The sequence below is a fragment of the Lonchura striata genome, chromosome 18, assembly GCF_046129695.1.
Source record: "Lonchura striata isolate bLonStr1 chromosome 18, bLonStr1.mat, whole genome shotgun sequence".
Taxonomy (NCBI): Eukaryota; Metazoa; Chordata; class Aves; order Passeriformes; family Estrildidae; genus Lonchura; species Lonchura striata.
This window is the reverse complement of record NC_134620.1, coordinates 13,243,004-13,262,823: the sequence shown is the minus strand read 5'-3', so window position 1 is coordinate 13,262,823 and position 19,820 is coordinate 13,243,004. Positions and strand designations below refer to the sequence as shown.

At 44.9% G+C, this 19,820-nt stretch overlaps 1 long non-coding RNA gene across 1 annotated transcript in view; it reads left to right on the top strand.

Moving 5' to 3' along the window:
- The first annotated feature begins 3,560 nt into the window (after positions 1-3,560).
- Positions 3,561-19,820, top strand: part of LOC144247222 (uncharacterized) — a 35,422-nt gene continuing 19,162 nt past the window's right edge. Inside the window, exons 1-2 of the long non-coding RNA XR_013340943.1 lie at positions 3,561-3,587; positions 12,980-13,043. This is a non-coding gene — a long non-coding RNA (uncharacterized LOC144247222). The remainder of the gene's footprint in view (positions 3,588-12,979; positions 13,044-19,820) is intronic.

The following is a 19,820-nucleotide window of genomic DNA, read 5'->3' as shown; positions in this document are numbered from 1 at the left end:
GCCTCTGCAGGCTTCCCTGAGTAGCACAGCCCTGTCTCATGTTCCCATTAACCCCCTGCTCATATTTGTGGTGTTTCAGAGCTGTGTTGTGTTGCACAGGCAGCCAAGGGACAGTGCAATGAGAATGAGTCTTTGTGCATTGGGGAGGTATGACATTCTGAGATAATTTCTCCAGTACAGAGCAAGAACTGATCAGCACATGTGGATCCTGGAACTGCAGGGGACATCTGGGCTTGAAGAAATCCCTTCAGGCTGCCATGCTACCTCCAGGTCTCGCAGAGCCCACACTGTGTGCTGGGTTTGTACATAGATCCTGAGTTTATTCACGTTCTGGAAAGCTGCCCCGGGAATGTCTACAATCTGGCATGTAGCATATTACAGCTGCATTGCTGAAAGAACCCTCCAGCCAACAAATCCCAGCCCGTTCCTGCACAAAGGCTCCTCTCTGTAGCTGCAGGCTCAGCTGGGCTATGGCCTCCCATGTGCAGATGTTTGCTCAGCCTGTCTCCACCCCAGCAAGGGCAGGATCTGCAGGCTGTGGGATGTGGCTGTGTGCAGCCCACCTGCATCACCTGCAGCATCCTTTGGGGTGAAGGAAAGACCCAGCAGGTGGATAACTCCTCACACTCCTCTACTCCGTAGGCTCACTTGGGAAATAGTTGACCTGGAGACCTGGTACCCAGTGGACAAAGCAGAACAAAGCCAAACCACATTTCCTGGGTGACTCTTTGCAAGGAGGAACTGCTGCAGTGACCTGCCTCAGCTGTAGTGTCTGTGAGAAGTACAGAGAAAAACAACAGAACGTGGCCTGAGAAGAAACAGAGGAAAACTGAGCAACGTGGCCTTCCTAATTCACACATCTACCCAGATGTCCAGGGCTAAACTAAGTCCAAAGGACCCCAATGTTGTTTTTTTTTTAAGCTGAACAGTTCTCATTCGGGACCAAGGTAATTAATTGCCTTAGCAAGGAATGGCATGCACTGCACCACACTGCTTGCAGAAGTTGCTGATACCCAGAAGCAAAGATAATACTACATTCCCTCTATTCTCCACCCTGAGAATTCACATCAGTAACAACCCATTAGATCTCAACACTGTTTCCAAGAAATGCGGCTAAAACAGCATTTCTTTGGAGGTAACAAAAATAAATATTACTCAAAAGAAAGCAATTTACCTAGGAAACTGAGAGCTCCAAACATTAGCATATCTCAGCTTTCTTGGGATTTTTTTTATTTTTATTCTGCATTTCTAAATGGCACGGATTCAGTCCCCGTAGATGGGCCGTGACGGCACACATCTGGTTTTATGGTTAAGGAAATAGCTGATTGAATCGATACACTCGACACAGCTGACTGGGGTAAATAAAAGAGGCTTTGAAGGAAGCCTTGTTTTCCCCTGGATGGATGAATCCATGTTCAGTGCTGTTGCAATTGCCCTGGGGTGCGTGAAGTGACACAAGGGGGGAAGAGCTGTCACTGTATTCATGAAATGAGCGTGCTTGCTCTCTGTCCATCATAACTTTGGTTTTGTGAGAATACAGCTCTTAAAAACTGTCCGATGCTTTCTGCCCAACTTGCCACAGTCAGCAAGAGAGGGAGGTGGCAGGCTGGGCCAGGAAAGTGGGACTGACCCATGAGGTAAATGGTTTCCATCACTGTTATGATCACACCTAATGATTCTGCGTGGAGTAATTGTCAAACATGAGCTTCTTTGTTCTCACGAGCCCATGGGAAAGGATGGGGGAAATTGTAGGAGAAATCTATGTGTCCAGAAGGGTAGCAGAGGGAGGCAGTGGGGGTTCAAACCTGGCAGCAAATCCTGACTCAGTGTAAATGAACTGCAGAACTCTGGTGGAGCCCCAGGGTTTTGGAGGCCACAGGCTCATGTTTCTCTGCTTCAACCTTTTGGGCACTGTAAACTGTAAAAACACTGGAACAAAAAATGTCAGTCACCTTTTGCAGCCCTGGGGCAGCCAGAGAATAGCACCTGAAGAGTTTGTGGGGCTGCACCATGGACCTCTCAGGATGATCTCCTGGGTGGGCACAGGCTGCAAGCATCAGTTTACAGCTCCTTGTCTGCTAGATGTGTGTGAGATTCCCACAGAGCAACTGGTTGGCTGTAACCATTCCAAGAACTTACCTTTAAGCTGATAATTGGGGGTAAGACACAGACCTTTTACAAATACCTCAGTTTTATTTGTGCCTTTGTTCTCCTTGTGCAGACCATACTCAGAGTCTTTCAGGCCCCTGCTCTCTCTGGAAGCCCATATTGGTCACAGCTGGAAAGTTACCATCCTAGGAATGGCTTTTCCCAGGCAGTGGGAAAGTTATTTTCTTAGGCACCTCATTGTCACATCATATTCTGGGGAACTACTTCAGAGCAGGATCTGTTAGCTTTATGACAAATCCCTTTATTTACATGGAGGGATGGTAGTTTGGGGTTTATCCTACTAAAACATTGCAATGAACAGGCCTACAAACAAAAATGCTGGTGTAAGATTCATGCAGAGCTATCCCCAGGGCTGTTGATCTCCCAGATCTCCCTGCTGCAACCCAAATCCCTCCCTACAGATGCAAATTGCACCTTGGATTTTATCTTCTTTCTGCAGCCAGGTCACCCTCTCACTATAAAGCCCAAGCAAAGGCAAAGTAGGTGGTTTGTTTCTAACACCTGGGGGCCTTTGGTGCTCTGTTGCCCTAAAGCAGCACAGATGGGGCTCATTTACCTGAATTTGACCTCTTAGGAGGGGCCCCTTGACTCACCTCTCCTGGGTAATTCTAGTGCAAAGCTGGAGGTGCTCTCCTAACCCAGGTAGGGCAGGAGCTTCCTTGTGTGCATGATTACACTCCACATACAAGGAGAATATGAAGAAATACAAATGCAGCTTGATTTGGATGTGCAGTATGCCTCTCCATGAGGAGTTTTTGCACTTAAAGTCTGACAGAGAAAGTGTCACCTGCCTGCCAGAGGCAGCCATGCTCCACCAAGGGCTTGTGTCCTGCAGGTGTGAGGCAAAAGTGTCCTTGGGAGCTGAGCTCCTGCTGGAAGGTACTTGGCTGTGTGCTCTTTGTTTGAAAATGATTTAAAGAGGAGGCTCTTCTTAGGTATTGCTTTTAAGGACTGCCATTAGTAGCTGAAGTGATGCTGAGTGTTTAGGGGGTGAGGGAGGCTACCTGGAGGCCCAGTAGGAGAGGAGTTCATGTACTGTGGCTGGCTCTGGTGGGAGTCCCACTGGAACCTGTGCTCCTTGGTACTTACCACGCTGGGCAGGCTTCTCTCAGCTCTGCCAGCCCCGAAGACAAATTATCCAGACCTCAACTTGGGGACTGTCAGAGAAACAATTCATTATTAAAGGACATTAAAAGCTCCAGAAAAAATAGAGCTAACCAGAAAAGATGAGTCTAAACAATGGATTGTCAGGACTTTATTGAAGTATGCAGGCATTGAAGTATGCAGGTTGCTGTAGGAAAACTGAGATTATGACATTTAGTAATACCTTCTTCTCCTTTAGCAGGTAACTTGGCTCTGGACAGAGAAATGGAGGAAATATCTGACAGATTTACACCATGGAGAGCAGCACTTGTTTGGTGAGTGACCTTGGCAGAGGAGGGGTGGTCACTGTCTTCACTGTGGCTGCTTTGGGGACCTTAATTTTTGTGTCCCCCCTATGGCCTGCCTGCTACCAAGTTCCCTCTGCATCTCTGCTTGGTGTGTTTGGCTCAGCATTAAGAGCATGTGTCTGCTCTTAATGGAAATTGTGTTTCTGAGTGACATGGAAGGAGTTTTCCAAACTCTGCTGGTATTTCAATGCGTGATCTGGAGCAAAACAGGCTGCCCTGCTGCACCTCGATTGATTGCTCCTGAAGAAAGTGGACTCTTAATGCCTGTCCACAGGGGCGTTAAGAAATGTAAAAAGTATTTGTAAATTAAAATGCCTGAATGAAAGGCTCTGGTATGTGTAATCATAGAATATCACATTAAGTAGGAAGGCAAATGTCAGGGGAGTTCCTGGCATTCCATGGAGCCTAGCTTGTCTCGCATAAATAGATTTAATAAGCTCTGCTAGAATTGAAGACAGGTTACATTTAAGCATATTTATTGGAATTTACATAAGTATACATCAAAGAGAAAATAATGCAGGCTCTCAGTTACTTCGGTCTAGTTTTTGATAGCTAATACTTCATCCCTTCCAGCATATCATAAAGTTCCTTTTCATGGTCTCAGAAGAGCATAAGGAATTGAGTGAAAGAGCTGAGTTGTTACTCTGTGTGATGGTCTGGGGTTCAGGGTAGAGCTCTGTGTTTCACTGCTTTCCTTGTGTTCTTGTTATGCCTAACTCTCGAGAACCCTGAGAAAGACAAATGACAAAGGCCATCAGAACACTGATACATGATTTAGCCTTCCCATTCAGGACTAAGCAGGGCCCTGGTGAAGGCAGAGGAAATTTCTGCTTTGGGAACAGGTGATCACTCAGTGGTCAGTGCAGAGCTGACCAACCATCTTGGCCCTTTAGCTGTATTTCATGCTCTTGGTGTGTGTGAGAGCAGAAGATGTGTGCTGTGCAGTCAGGAGTTACTAATGAGCAGGGGATGAGATGAGTTCCTGGTGTCCCAGGGAAGCTGAGTGCCAAAGGGACCCTGGAGAGCAGGTACTTGCATGAACACTGTCCCCAGCAGCCTGTCCTGCTTGCTGAGTGCTCTGTAAACACTTGCATGTCAGTATTTCTGTCAGAAGAAGAGACATGAGTCTTTCTTTCACTGTAAATGTCCAGAGGAAAATAATTTAATCTTCCTGTGCTTCTGTTCCCCAGCTAATAAAATGGGGCTGCTCCCCCTGCTCCCCTCTACTTACACAAAGCTTTATCCCTGCTGACAGTGTTATGCTCCAAGAAGCAACCCTTAACACAGCCAGCTTGTACATCTTGGTGACCTGGTCTTATCCAAAAAGCCAAGAAGAGCCCTTGGCAATCACAGCTGGAACTTAGAGGCCAGTCTGTGGTCAGAAACAAGAGTGTGTTTTGTTCATACACAGCCAACTCTGCCAGCTGTTTCCACACTTTAGCAAGTGTTCCCTATTGAAACACAAAATGGTTGATGGGAACTGAACCAGATAGAGCCATTCCAGCTACCAGCAAAGAGTTACACCCACAGAGAAGGTGAAAAAGATGTTAGATGTCTCCAATGCAATATTTACCAAATTGCCAGATGTTTGGAATCCCTTAAGTCATCCAGCAGGCCTTTGCAAGGCAATGTTACCCTTGAGTATCATGGCTCTCCTGAAACAGCATTAAAGTGAACTAATTTTAGCCTTGAATGATGGGATTTTTTTTCTCTAACAGAAGGTGTCCCTGAGGACATGAGGGTAGATTTTTATTTCCAAAACGTTGCCTTTGTATATTTTAAACGGATCATCTGGATGAAGTTCTCATGGCTGGTTCAGACTGTCTGATTTATAGCAACAGCTGTTCACCTTTGCAAATGGGGAGATTCTTGGAGATACAGAATGCATTTATGAACCTGATATTCCACACCAAGGTCAGGGTTTCTTGCCTCATTTTTTTACAGGTATAAATCCAGATAGGCTCCCATGAAGTCAATGAAATTGTTCCATGAAAGGCATGAAAATCAGAGCTGCAGGAAATGGCAGAGCAGTTATTTCTTTCTCCAGTGGACTGAATTTCAGAACCCATAGCGATTGGAGGTGATTAAGGTTGAGAAATGTGCCTAAGGAGTGATAGGGTGTTCCTGCTGAGTGATTGGGAAAAATGTGGATTCTTGCATGATGCCTGGGGAGCCATTTCTTCATATGGCTAAAAAAGATGGCAATCAGAGATCCCAAAATTAGGAAGTAAAAAATGAAAGAATAATGAGAGGGGGAGATACCTTGAATATTTAATCCCTATATTTAAATATTTAATATTTAAATATTTTAATCCCTATATTTCAAAAGGTAGGATTCCTACTGCTGAAACTTCCTGCAAAAATTTCTTTGATATTCATTGTTGAAGTCTGTAAAAAATAATTTACCATTCTGGGTTTAAAAAAAAAATTAAAGCAGCTTTCAGACAGCTGTATCAATATATTTTTTACATCTTCAGATATTTTTACTATTTTATCTAAACTTTGCCAGGAAAAAAAAAAAGCTTCAAAATTTCCCATTACATTTCCGTGTTTTGACTGAGCAGATACTTTTGGGTTTTGCTTGAAAATTTGTAACTCTTTTACAAAAAGAAAAGAAGTTCCTTCAGATATTGTAGAAGCTCCAGCTCTAGCTTATCTGTGGGGACTTACTTATTCTTTTTTAGGTGTTGCTGGAACATTAGTATCCAAATGAACAATCAAGGCTATATAACTTTATTATTACCAAATTTTACTTTATTATTTCACACATTCGCACTCTTTTCACCTCCAGCTACTCAATCCATCTCTGTGTCTCCATATAATACTCTTAGAGCTGAGCTGTTGATGCCAGCTCTGATTTAAAATGCCATGATGATTAAGTGTCCTCCATAATCCACTAAATGGAATAAATAACATTATTAATTCAGTATGCAATTGTCTGGCTTACAACACTGAGCTTAATATTTAATACAGCGTAATGGACCTGATTTCCAGCTACTAGATGCCTTCCCTTAACTTGCCTCTCCAGTCATCACTATTTGCTTAAAATATTGTTCCAGCTGCAGTGCAGCAGGAAAATTGCTCAGTAAAACTGAGGCAGAAATGAGACATGAGGAACTGGTTTGAGTTCCTGGGGGAAACAGGAGCACAAAACTCCCTGTCAGGAGTGCAGGCATGGGCTGTGTTGCTGTCATGTCAAAACTGTGGTACCCCAGCCTTGCTCCTGAGAGCACACGAAGTGTTGTTTCCCATTTGGATCGTGGTGGCCACGTGGTCCTGGAGGAGAAACAAGAACAAAAGGTGCCTGAGCTCCACTGACATTTGTGTAGGTCCCAAAGGATCTGCTAGAGGTAGTGCTGCTCCTCTGGATGGATATTTGTTTGGCAGAGTTATAATGTGCAATCAAAAAATGGAGTTAAATCAAAGACCTGGGACTCTTCCCAAAATAAAATCAATGGGAAGAATTCACCCTGGTATCTTTTAAGCAGTCTGGATACAAAGCAAATTATTTGGAGCTGGATACTCCCTGCCAAAACCCGCAGCTTTATTCATCTGAAATATTCCAGCGTAGGAAAAGGCAATTCAGGACTATTCTCTGCTTTGTCTGGTTTAGATCTCAAGCTCCCAAGGGCAGGGGCTGCTTTTCAATGCCTGACACTGGGACCTTAATGCTGCTCCAGCTCATCCAGTACAGGGATAATGAAGTGAGCTCCTTGCAGTAATTTGGTTTTGCTCTGTAGGCCTGGGCAATAGGCAGTCATTTTAAGACCTCAGAGATTTGGTTTCCAGAATACCTGATGATGGATTTTTATAGCCAGTTTTACTGCTGCTGAGTTGTTGTTAGCAGAGAACTAATCTGAATGCATAATATGTGGAAAACACAGTTTATATCACCTGGCAAATATATGCTTCAGCTTCTCATCCAATCCAGAGCTAGAAACAGGATGATTTGTAGGATCTCCATGGCCAATCACAAGAATTTCTTTGGAAAGGTTCAAAATTCCATTTAAAATCAGAGTTTTTTTTAATGCCAGGGGTTTGTTTTCTGAGTTGACCTGGATTTGCACAGAACTAGCAATGCACAGACAAAAACCAGCTGGAAGTGTAACTGCAAAGAGAATAGAGAAAACTTCCCAAGGGGATTTTTTTTTTTTCCCTTGAAAACGGGCAAGGAATTAGATATTGTTGCTTCAAATATCTAATGAGCAAAGAAGGAAAGCATGAACCTGGGAGCTGGCAAGACAGCCAGGTCAAGTCTCTGCTGGCATTACTATGATCCAAACCACTGGGCCTATCACAAAAAAGATTTTGCTGCTGGTTATTCTGGGACCAGGCTGTGATGTGATAATTCTCCTGTATCAAAACATGCCTGAACTGACTTTAACTGCTGGACATCCATGTCAATGAAAATTTATTCTTAATGAGGTTCCACTGGAGCTCTGTTCTTTGATAACGGTATTTTAAATGTCTTAGGTAGGGTTCTCTATGAAGAGAAAGGATATTTGAGATGTTTAGTTCTTCCATATTTTCTTATATTTGTCACAGAAGGTGCCAGAGAGCTGGCAGTTTGGTACCAGGAGTCTGATCCAGCCTGAACTCTTAGAAAAATCTGTAACTACAGTAGGATTTTTTTTTATGGAGGACCCCTGATTGGAACACTCAGGCTACTTCAGATTAGCCCTTGGTTCTAATGCAAATACACAGAGAAATTGCAAGGAATATATAAATGCCATTTCTGTGGAAGACCTTTTTCCTCTCTGCTTAAGGATTTCTAAACATACAAGACCGTGCCTTAATTGCTTACAAATTATTGGGTTACCACAAATGCTTGGACTGGAAGTGTCAGGAGATGCTGGTGGCTTTTTTTTTTTTTTAATGATAACAAAGTGCCTGTCCACAGCCACACCCTCTCCATAAAGAGACATAACACTTGGAAAACTCTTAAATTTCTACTTGTGACAGAGACTCTGGGTTATGCTGCTGTATCAGCATGTATCTTAACAGTGTCATTCTCTCAGAAATAGCTTTATATTGCTGGTCTCTAAAACCCCAAGGTAATCCTACTCTGCAGCCAGCACTAAGGGATACAGAAATCCATCAGGATTTCAATCCAGGGCATACCTGGGAAACATGAGCATGATGCAGTGTTCCTTGTGCCTGGCTTGTTCCTTGTACAGCCACACTGAACTCTGTTAAAAAATACTCTCCATCATTACCAGCAGCTTTCCTCTACTCTTCTCATGTGCCCCCTCCATTGCTGTCTGTGTTTATAGCTCAAAATGCAGCCAAGGGCCAGAATTGTTGCAGAAATACAATGTGTTCATGCATTGCTTTGGATGAGAGATGGTAGAGTGCTGCCACTATTTTTCTATGGATTGAGAACTTTTCAGCAAGCTCTGTCTGGTCGCTGTGGTGAGGTCAAAGCATTGGCAAGAACAAACTCAAAGGATGTCTTGCACCATTTCTCAATGTCTGTGGTTGGTTGTCTTTTAAAGTGTCAGCTCTTCCTGCAGAATGGAAACAAGGTTTTGTCTAGGAAGCATCCAAATGCCTTTTCTTTTTGGCCCATGAGAAACCTTTTGAAATCTTCCAGATGAAAAACAGAAAACTCCCCAGGCATGAGTATGGGTATTTGTTGGTGCTTCACAACTGCTGAGGGCTAAAAAGTACAAGGAAGTCCAGGGATCTGTGCTGGTAGGGTGCAATGGTAGATGAAGATGCAGCAGTGTCTTGCTTTCAGCCCTCTCCTGCTGCCCTCCAAAAGAAACTCAATGGCAAATTTTTCATCCAAGCCACAAATGAGAAAATGCAGTGGTTCATGTTTCCTGTACTTTACAGTAAGTTTACTGTAGTTGATCAGGTTAATTCATCTTGGCCCTGCTTCTTAGAATGCTCCCTGGTATATATTCTCAGAGGAAAAGCCACCTGTTTTTCCAATCTGCTGCAATATCTACATTTAAAAGAGGGGAATATTGTATGGAGTCCTGCTCCTGTTCTGAATGGCCTCCCTGTATTGGGATGACAATTTTGCCACATCCCAGTCAGTCTTTTATAGGTGCAGAAACTACAAGAAAGTCCCTGGAGTGGCTATTTGGTGAGGACTCTTCTACCATTAGGGCTGCATTATAGGGCACTTCTGACTGCTTTTGTCAGCAGTCAGACTGATCTCCACTGAAAGCTGAGCAAGGGAAATTCCCAGGCCAGCTGGGTTGAAGGAGCTTTTTGTACCTGCAAGGCTGAGGGAAGCAGTGGATGAACTGGATCTGAGTTTGTGCCTTAAAGATTTCCCCACATAATAAAATCTTTCAGGTCTACTTTAATACATCCCTTACTTGGTTCTTTTGAAGGGCAGCAAGAGCAAGTAACTTTGGGTGTCTCTTGCAGCATCTCTAGGACATCTGGAGCTCCTTATCTCCGTGAAAGTAGGAGGTTGTTGGCTTAACAACCTGTGCATGTGACATGGCAACCACACTGGCCTGTGGCACTGCTGGGTTCTCCTATGAGCCACAGGAATGAAGAGCTCTGTGACATGCAGGGCACTGGAGTCCAGTTAGTTGTGTCAGCAGCCCATCTCAAATAACAACAAGAACAGATGACATTCCCTTGGAAACTCCTTTACAAGGAAATACTTTGGATTCCAGATGTTTGGGATTTTCTGCATAGTTGTAAAGTTAAAATGTTCCTGTAGGACTTGGTCAGCAATTATCCATGCGAGGTTTTTTTGCTTTCAAACTGTACTCAATTTTTTGTGAATGTTGGTTGCTGTCCACACTACAGCCTGGAAGTCCTTGCTGGTGACAGGAGAAACTGAACTTGCAATGATTCAATCTCACAATGTGCTGGTAGCAGTTTAAATGATTTGCGTACTCCCATTAAACAAGTGACAGAGCCAGTATTTCTCTTCCCCTACCTTCCATTTAAATCATAGCTTATTGCAGTGAAAAACTTAGTTGTTTTGTCCCTGAGAAGGCTGGGGAAAAAGGTTTGTGTTCCTGCTTGCTTAATTGGGAAAAGGGATTTTATGTGGCTGCCTGCACTTGCTGCCCTTATTACACGAATTATTCCTCTACAGATTTGAGAGCATCCTCTGAGCAGTGAGTCATAAGACACAGCAGACTTCCCTGGAGAGGCAGATGCAGACAGCCTTATCCAGAGCATCAGCTGTGCCTTTCTTCTCTTTTCACAGACAAAGCAAAGGCCCACAGGGGCATCCTGCCTCTCTGCAAGCAGAGACCTTTGTCTTCTAAGATCAGCTACCTAAAGACATATCTGGTTTTCAATCTATTTGGATGAGATTTTATTTCTTTCTGCAGTCCCTGCCCATTTCTGCCTCAAAACCATCACTGTAACCCCACTGCATGATTTAAAATTTTTACTGTCCCTTTCAGGAGATAAGTATCTGTCTTCTCTTCCTGTCTAAAGTACCAACACTCAGCTTCTCCATGTGGTTGTTTTGGTAGGTGCTGTGAGTTTGGCTTAGTGGTCTTTTAGAGGTGCACAGTCTGAGGGCTGGAGAAATTTGAGCAGGGTGAGGAGTCAGATATCCTTTCTCTTGGTTTAGCACATTTGCCAGTGTGCAGCAGCCAGAAATGGTTTCTCCCTGCCCTCAGACCCAGAGCATCAGCACAAACATCTCAGTAAATCCCATTCCATTCCTTGCACAGCATTTCAAAAGTGTCCTTAATGCCATGGGAAATTGGCCCTGCATGTGTCCAGAAGGGGATGGATCTGGCTGGATCACACATTCAGCCCCTGGCTTTGTTCATTTGCACCAGCTTCTGCACACATTGATGGGCTTGAAAAGCTCCCCAGTTCCCACTCCCCCAGTGCCCTTCTCTTGTGCTGGGCAGACAGGAGGATCAGGAGAGACTGGTTCCTTTGAGGGGGAGAGCTGGAGTGCAAAATGAGCAGCCCACAGCCCCCGACTGGCAGTACTTCATTCAGGAACACTTCTCTCTCCACAGGGGCTGGTCTGCTCTCTTTATCCATCCTCTGACATGATCCTATATTCAGGCACTTAAGAAGAAGAAAAAAGCAGCAAAACTGAAAGCTGCTATTTTTAAACTCTGCCCTTGGCTCTTTGCAGCACTCTGCTTTCCTCCCTGTGATTCAGTGTTCCTTTGAAAACTAGGCACCAGGGCCCTGTGGTTTCCTGGTACTTGGAACATAAAATCTCCTAATTCTTCTCTCACAGCAAGCTTCAGAGGCCAGGGAGTGATTGATATTTTCTATCGCATCATTAATAGTCACGGCACAGTAGTTTCCTAATCTGTTTTTGCACTGCTTCTTATTTTGAATAATTTGTCTTTCAAATTCCCTCAGCCCTCCATGTCACACAAAGCGACTGCTGTTTGCTCCCCTCCTGCCTTTTAACTGCTGGGTTGAGATCTTCAGGAGTTGGGAAGTTGTGGGTTTTGCCTCAAGGGGCTTCTCCATGTTTGTTTTAATAAGTGTGGCAAATAATCCCGAGGGTATGTCCCAGAGTGATCAAAATCCTTGGGAAAAGAGAGTTCATCCCAATTCCTGAGAGTCTCTGTTCACCTCCATCACTGTGCACAGTGAGAAAGTTTGTGCCATAATCCATTTTCCCAGCTTCATGGCCAACCTTGGATCTCCGCTTCTTCAAACTGGACCTGTTTTGGAGTCCTCTGTGACAAAGGCAGCCCACCCATCCCACAGTGGTCAACAGGATTCCTCTGTTTGGCCATCAGCATGGATAATCTGTAGTGTCTGAGCTGCTTTTCTGTACTTCTTACATACCTCCACCAATCAATTCTAGTCCAGGGAATTCCAAGTTTAAAACCTGGATATTAGACCTACTTCTGTGGTGAATAAGGTGCTCAGGGCATGGGAGCTAAACAAATCCCTGGCAGAGAAAGGAAAATCTGGGATATCTCCTGCTGACCGTGCCCATCCCCACCACATCTTCAGGGATAAAGCTATACTGGGTAAAGGCAGAAAATGCAGTGGGACCCATTTGCAAGGGGCTTGGGCATCCACAGAGGAGATGGGGGAAAACAGGATGGGAGCCAGTTGAGAGCCAGCTCCTCCCTCCCACACAGCCTTGTAAACACCTGGAAGCTTTACCTGTACATGAGCTGCTGGCCCAGATTAAACAATGCTCTGTGCAGCTGGGGCTCTCTGGCATGACTGCAGTAATCCTGAACTCTCTGTAAACTGCTTTTTCATTCAACCCAACTTGGAAAAAGGCAGACAGGCTGTAGTCTAAACACCCCAAGAGTCTGTATGTGCTTTGTTCCAGCACACTCTGCTCTCCTGTGATTTAAAACAATGTGTCTTTGTGCTTATCTTCTGGGCTTGGCAAGGCAGGATTTACCTCTGAGTTTTTGTCTCAACAGGAGAAATTGCTGTCTAACAGATCCTTTGTGGACTTCCGACCAAAACCATCCAGTGCAACATATGGTAAGTCATTCAATGTTTTATAAACTCAGACCCTCAACTACAGCCATTTATGGTGAAAACTGGCATATCAATATTTTCTTTTTGGTTACAAGGGTAGTGAATTCTGGCTTATAGTTTTTACGACATCTCAGTTTGGGTTTCTCCAGCCCTTCCTTAGATTATAATGCCTTTGACTTTACATTTGTTCCTTCTGGTGCCTGCCACAGCAGCTTAGCACTGTGGTGTGTCAGCAGAGGAAGAATTTCAGCCACATTCCCCTTGCTCCAAAACACACAGGCCCTTATGACTCCTGTTAAAGGGGAAGGCTTGTGCCCTGATGTCACACGTGGCAACAGCGTGTGAGGACGTGGCTTTGGATGATCTCTTACTGCACTGATGTATCTATTCTTAGTCATGTCCTCCTCTGATGCAAAAAGAGATGAGACAGTGGATAAATGAGTGTGGCTTGTGGGGTGGCTTTGTTTAAGTTCTCTTGGTCTAGCCATCAACACTTGAGTGATGCCTGCAGTGGAGAACAGTTGGGATTTATTGCACCTCAGCATGTGGAGGGATACACTGTACAGTGGTGGAGAGAAACTGTGCTGGCAACCTCTGGGCTAGTGCAGAGAGCAGGACTGGGTCTGCTACACCAGCACATTTCTATCACTGCAGCTCTGCAGCTTTCAGCTTATGATGTTGCTCTGTGCTCAGTGTTTGTAGGGCACTTGTGTGCCCTAATTCCAGCACAGGGTTAGGAGGTTAAACTTTTTCTGTAGTTGTTTGATTCATATGAATTTCTTCTGTGTATCTGCTTCTGGTATTCAAAAGTGGTTGTCATGCATTGCAGGGATCACCTGGAAATTAGGTTGACCATCTAGCAGCATTGAAAATATTTCCTCAATTCCTTTTTTTTTTTTTTTCTGATGTGTCACCATTTCAGCTCTGTAGCTACCCTGCTCTTGGATTAACCAAGCTGAGATGGTCAGAACTCTTCTCAGAGTTGGAAAAAGGGGGTGTTCTGGCATGGAGCTGCTGTTAAGCCGTGGCCTTCATGTTTCCTGTTGGATTCACTGTTTTGCACTTGGGGTAAACCCCTCCCTTCTTAACTGGCAGACTTCTGCATTTCCAAGTTCTGCCTAGTAGCAGAATTGGACTGAGCAAAAGACCACAGGAAGGACAATGCTGAAATAAGTATTTATTAACTCTGTTACCAGATGCAGAATGGTAGGCAGCAAATCCAGCCAAGACACATCTAACCAAATTTAACTGAAGGTCGTGAATCAACAGAGGTTTTCTGACAACATGCCCAAGAGATGTGCTCTTGCCTGACCATATCCTATCTCAAATGCACATGTTGCCTTACTGAACTCAGCATTTTTCTCTTCCCATCACCCCTGTTAAATTCAGTGAGGTGCTAAGAAGCCAAGAGTTTATGGTTTCAAGGAGAATGAGGAGTTTTTAAAGTTTCAACTTGGGAAAGTCTGACTCTTGAGAGACCAAGCTTTTCAGCAAGTATTTTGCACCTGAAATTTTGTGTTTTGCAATACCTGAGGATGGTTGTGCCAAGTCACCTTGGACATGCAGCAGTGAGGTCTTTGATCCAAAGTCTCCTGGAAGTGCGTGGCAGTTTGCCCAAGAACAGGGATGGGCAGTTTCTCTCTCTTTCAATTTCAAAAGCTAGCAAAACTAACATGACAAGTTAAAGAGCATGTCCCATCCCACTGCTCTGTGTGCATGCTTATCCTTAATGATGTGCTTTTAAGGATCTTGGATAGGAACCAAAAGGAGAGCTTTGAAAACAGCTCATACAGAATAATTGTATTTAACCTATGCTGTCAGTTCACACCGTATCATCTTCAAGAATAATAAATAAGCAGTCAGCATTCTTACAGTAACCTCTCACTATTCAGTACCAGGAGGTGAGGGGACATGTGCCTCCCCAGACATCAGGTGGGCCCTGGGGGTGGTGGGAGTGCTTCCTTTGGGTTTTACACTTGACGGTAGCAGTGGGGGGATGAAGTTAAAATGCAATCATTCTGAGTCAAACAGTAAGGCCTAGGAAAACAGATGTGGGATGTGTGCCATGAGCCAAGATCAACTTCACAAAACTCAAAAGATTACTTCTACAAAAACTGGAGGGGGGGTGGAATTATCCAGTCAGGGCTGTGATGGATGGGGGCAAGGAAATAGTTCGGGAAAGTGAAACAACAGAATCTGCAACACAAAAATGTTAACTTCATGGTGTTGTTGCTTTGTCATAGGTAGGAAATTCTGATATGAAGGGTATTTAGTATCTTCCTCTGACATGAAATGGGGGAACAGAGGCTTTTATTTCTCTGAACTGTTTCTGCACTATCTCAAGAGTGCAGAACTGCCTTCCTCTTTAAAATCCTGAGCATATAGGGCTAATCAAAGTACAACATTTTGAGACCACTAAGCTCATCCTAAGTACTGCAAATCAGCTGGACACTAGATTGTATTTACCTGCTCTTCTGGCCTGCCTTCTGCATCCAGGTTGTCTCTTATGGTGCTGCTGTGCATCAAGTGTCTCACTGGACTGGGTCTTACAGCTTTGTGCAAGAGTGGCCGTGGAGACAAAGCACTTCCCAACTCAGCTGTGAGCACAATTCTGGCTGCTGCATCTTGTCCAGGGTGAAAGAAGGAGAGTTCCCTGTGCATCTCTAAGCCCTGTGCTCCTGGGGCTCCAGGCAAGAGGCTCAGAATGAGTTTTGTTTGCTGTCTGGGAGCTCTTACCCTGCAGCCTAGAAATCCTTTGGACTTAACTGCAGGCTGTAAAACAGGCTGGGGAGACACTGGCTTCTAGCTGTTTGTCTCCAGAGGTAAACCACTGTTCATACAGTCCTAGCCTCTAGCTCTTAGGATGAAATTCCCTTTCCATGCTAGAAAAGCAGCAGCTCCAGCCTACAGAAAGCTCATTTTCCATGGTTGTGCTGTGGGCTTGTTTTCCTCCACAGTAGCACTGGTGTCTGGCTGGAAACCATGGCAGATGAGGCTCTCAGTAAAACTCCTCATCCCTCACCAGAAGACAAAAGAGCTGCATCTCTAATGGACAGGCTCATATCTCCCTCTGAGGAGAACCATTACAAAAATATTTCCCAGATATTTGGCTGGGCATTTCACAAAACTATCCAGTTTCATGATGCTGATTTTCTCATTGTCTAGACAGTTGCAAATCCAGACAGCATTATCAGTGTGAACCTACTGCACACATGCAGGCACACAAAAGCCCATTTTTCTGCCCGTGGCTTTTACAGGTATGTTCTTGCTCATGGTGGTCACCTTCTGAATTGCTCCAAAGTGCCTGGACAAATCCCATAGGGATCCCATTGCTTCTGCAAGGCTGGAACTTGGTTCAGTCAAAACTGAACTGTGTGGATGCTCTGAAGGTTGAACTGGAGAGAGGACCTGGCCCCTCACTGGCTACCTTCTCCTGCAAGGAAAACAAACTGTGCTCAGGGTTGGACAGTGCTGTGAGCCAAGTCTGGACATCCTCCTTGGGACAATCTCTTGCCACAGTGGAGTTCCAAGGATGAAAGTGTTCTTTCTGTGGCTTGCATGCTGGAAGTGCTCATGGAAAGATATTCTGGGGCTGTAGGCATGTAGATGAGGCCCTGCCAGTCTCCTGACAACAAAAAAGGTCTGTGGGCATTTGTTCCCTCTGTCTGGCTTCAAATATTAAGACCTGGATGGAGGAACAGCACACTTTTGCTCTGCACAGCAGGGGTGCCAGCCCACATTTTAAGAGGCTACAGCACCTTCCCCAGACTTTGGCATGATCAGTACCTGTATTTATAGCTCCTCTGTAATGCCAACACAAAAAAAAACCACAGTAGGAGCAGGAGCTGTATTTACAAGTAACTTCTGAATGAAGGTGCTTAGCCAGCAGCAGCATTTCCTATTGTTTCTCTTCTCTAACTTGCTAAATTCTTCACCTTCTTCTCAGGGTCTCTTTCCATATGTGCATGGTTTTCCTGGCCCACTGAAGTGGGGTTAGCCCCTGGCTGCTGGGCTGTACCTGGCTCTGTCCACACTTCTGAGGAAGGTCCCCTTGAAATACAAAGGGCTTGACTGCAGCACCCTTCCACCTTTTTTGGAGGGTACAGGGACTCACCCTGTGTTTGTGGAATGTGAATCTTGCCAAGCAGCTCTTGACTGTGTGTGGGTTTACCAGCGTGACTGAGGCACCAATATTGTTCTACTAATGAGAGTCCAGGATGTGTAGTGTCTGAACAGCAGTGACCTTGTTCTTTCCCTAGTGAGGGCTCCACCCAGGCTGGGTGATTTGTTTCCAGGAGCCACTACTGGCTCCTAAAGGTGAACAAAAGGGAAGAAACTAAATATTGTGAAAAATAACGACAGTGTGGTTGTTTCATCTTCTGATTCAGAGGTATCTGTTACCAGAGCCTGGGAGGTGCAGGCAGAGAGAACCCAGTGGGATCTGAGCAGTGCTGAGATAATGTTCCAGACAGCCAGTCCATGCTGGAGTGGAGGAGGAAGAGGGCAGTTCTAGGTCAAAATCTGTGAGGTTTCGCAGTGAAAGTGTTGGGAAGGGGGGGCTGGAAAAGTTCTTTCTTCCTCCAGGATGGCTGTGGTCTGTTCCCCAGCTGAACTCTCACTCTTTGTCTGCTCTAATCCACATCTTCCCTCTGCCAGCTGGGTTTGTTTTGCAAATTCAGATCAGATCTCCTTAGTTTGTCCTGTGTGTCTTGCTCAGTTTTCACAACTCCAAGTTTCCACCAGATACACTTTAGAGCAAAGCATCCTACTTGCTCCTTTGTGACTGAAAAGGGAAAGTATTGTGGCTCTAATAATAGCAGAAATCTTCTAGTCTAAAGTATTTTGCAGAAGGCTGGTTACATCAGCAACTTTACTACTGCATCTCTCATTGTGACATTTGACTTATTGAAAACTGAAAGATTCAGCCCCATGCAAATTTTATGTCCATGGAACACACCCAGCTCTAGGACAGTAGCCCCATTTGCCAGAACAATATAGCATGAACAGAGAGGGTGTTTCTGAATCTCTGTACCAGAGCAAAACCCAAGAACTTGGTTAGATTTTTAGATTTGAAATGGCCTTTTGTGAAATGCATGTAATTGGTTATTTTGTGCCCTTCTGACAGAAGTTAGGAAAGCAGACATCTACTTAAACTTTCTTGGAGCAGGTCTGCAGATGAGTCTCTGACAGATTTTACTTGAAACCACACTAACATCACTCTGCAGGCCAGAAACACATATCAGGTCCTGAGATTTGAGGGGTTGTCCTGCTCTGCCACAGCCCTCTGGCACACTCTAGAGTAAGTCCCTGGCTTCAGTGGAGTGAGAGGGAGTTATTTACCCCACACTGATTGCTTTGGAAGGATGTGAACTCAAAAAGTGTTTGAGTAACAGGTGCCAAACAAAGGTCATCAGAAAGACAGGTCCAAAGGCAAAGCTTTTTTAACAGGTGGGCACATCCACTGTTGAAAGAGACTGTAGTAACTGTTTCTAAGGTTATGATATCCCTGAGGAAAGCCCCTTTTGGCAGCAGCCTGGCCTTATGTTTCCCATCAATTGTAGCTTTGTTTCTTCTGAAGCCCCATGCTACAAATGAGCAAACAACTGGCTGAGACAAGATGTATGGAAAATATTGCCTGTGCTAGAGAGGTAATGGCAAATCCCATGCCAGGAGGAATAATGAAAAGGAGATCATTGATAGAACTGAGCTAGTCTCGATAGGTTTTCCACCAGGCATGTGGGAGCACCTATAAAGGAGGCATTGTCTGCACTGTCACTGAAGGGAAACAGGAGAAATGAGCTGGAGCAGGTGAGGGAAGGGTGGGTGTGCCTGGTGAGCAGAATTGATCAGTATCAGCAGGATGGGAAGGAGTGGGTAAGCTGTGAATGCGGAGGATCAAAAGGTGTCCATCAGGCTGGTGTTCATTAGCCAGACCCCTGCTCTCAATCCTTGGTGATAGGCTGGGACTTGAACTGCAGGTGTGAGTCCAGTGGCTTAAGTGCATCTTGCCCAGAGCCCCCATGCATGGATGCACATTTTGCATCTGGAAATGGTGCAGGTTTATCAATGTGCAGGATCTGTGCTGTGGTGGTAGAGCCTGGGCACGTGGAGATTTTAATGTTGCTGCACAGACTGAACATTTCTAACAGGAATGCAGAGTTGGGCTTGTGTGTGAGTGCTGTTGCAAATGTCACTCCTGCAAGTGATATAATGCAGAAGAGATTCCTTGAGGGTAGAGTATTGCACTCCCACCCCAGGATCTTCCTGTGACACTGTTCTACTGGGCAAGAAGCAGGGCAGCTTCAATGAATATGGGTATTGTTTTTCTCTTGGGACTTCACAAAAACCTCTTCTGAAACCCCGATTATAATCTCAGCCAGATTAAAAGGGATGGGGAAAGGTACATCTCACCAATAAGGTTCTGAACATTTGCAGGCAGGAGCACCTCTTCTCCAGCTTCTCTCCCTTTGCTTCCTTGGCTGCAGATAACAAGTGCTTCGGTCCCAGTTTTCCTGATTCTTGGAAACCTCAGGCAGACAGCAGCCTGCTCTTCCAACATGCTGTAGAAAAAAATTAAAGGTGTGTGGGAGGGAGGAGGAGAAAAACTATTTCCTGCAGTGAAACTCGATCCTTTTCAACTTAAAAATAGGAGGAAAACAAATTCCTGTGGGACCTTCTATAAAAGGGTTTGACAGTTGCCTACTCTCAGCCCCACCTCCCAGAGCTCCCCGTTTGTCTGATGCCTTGGAAAGAGCCCTCCTGGGCACAAGCACAGATCTG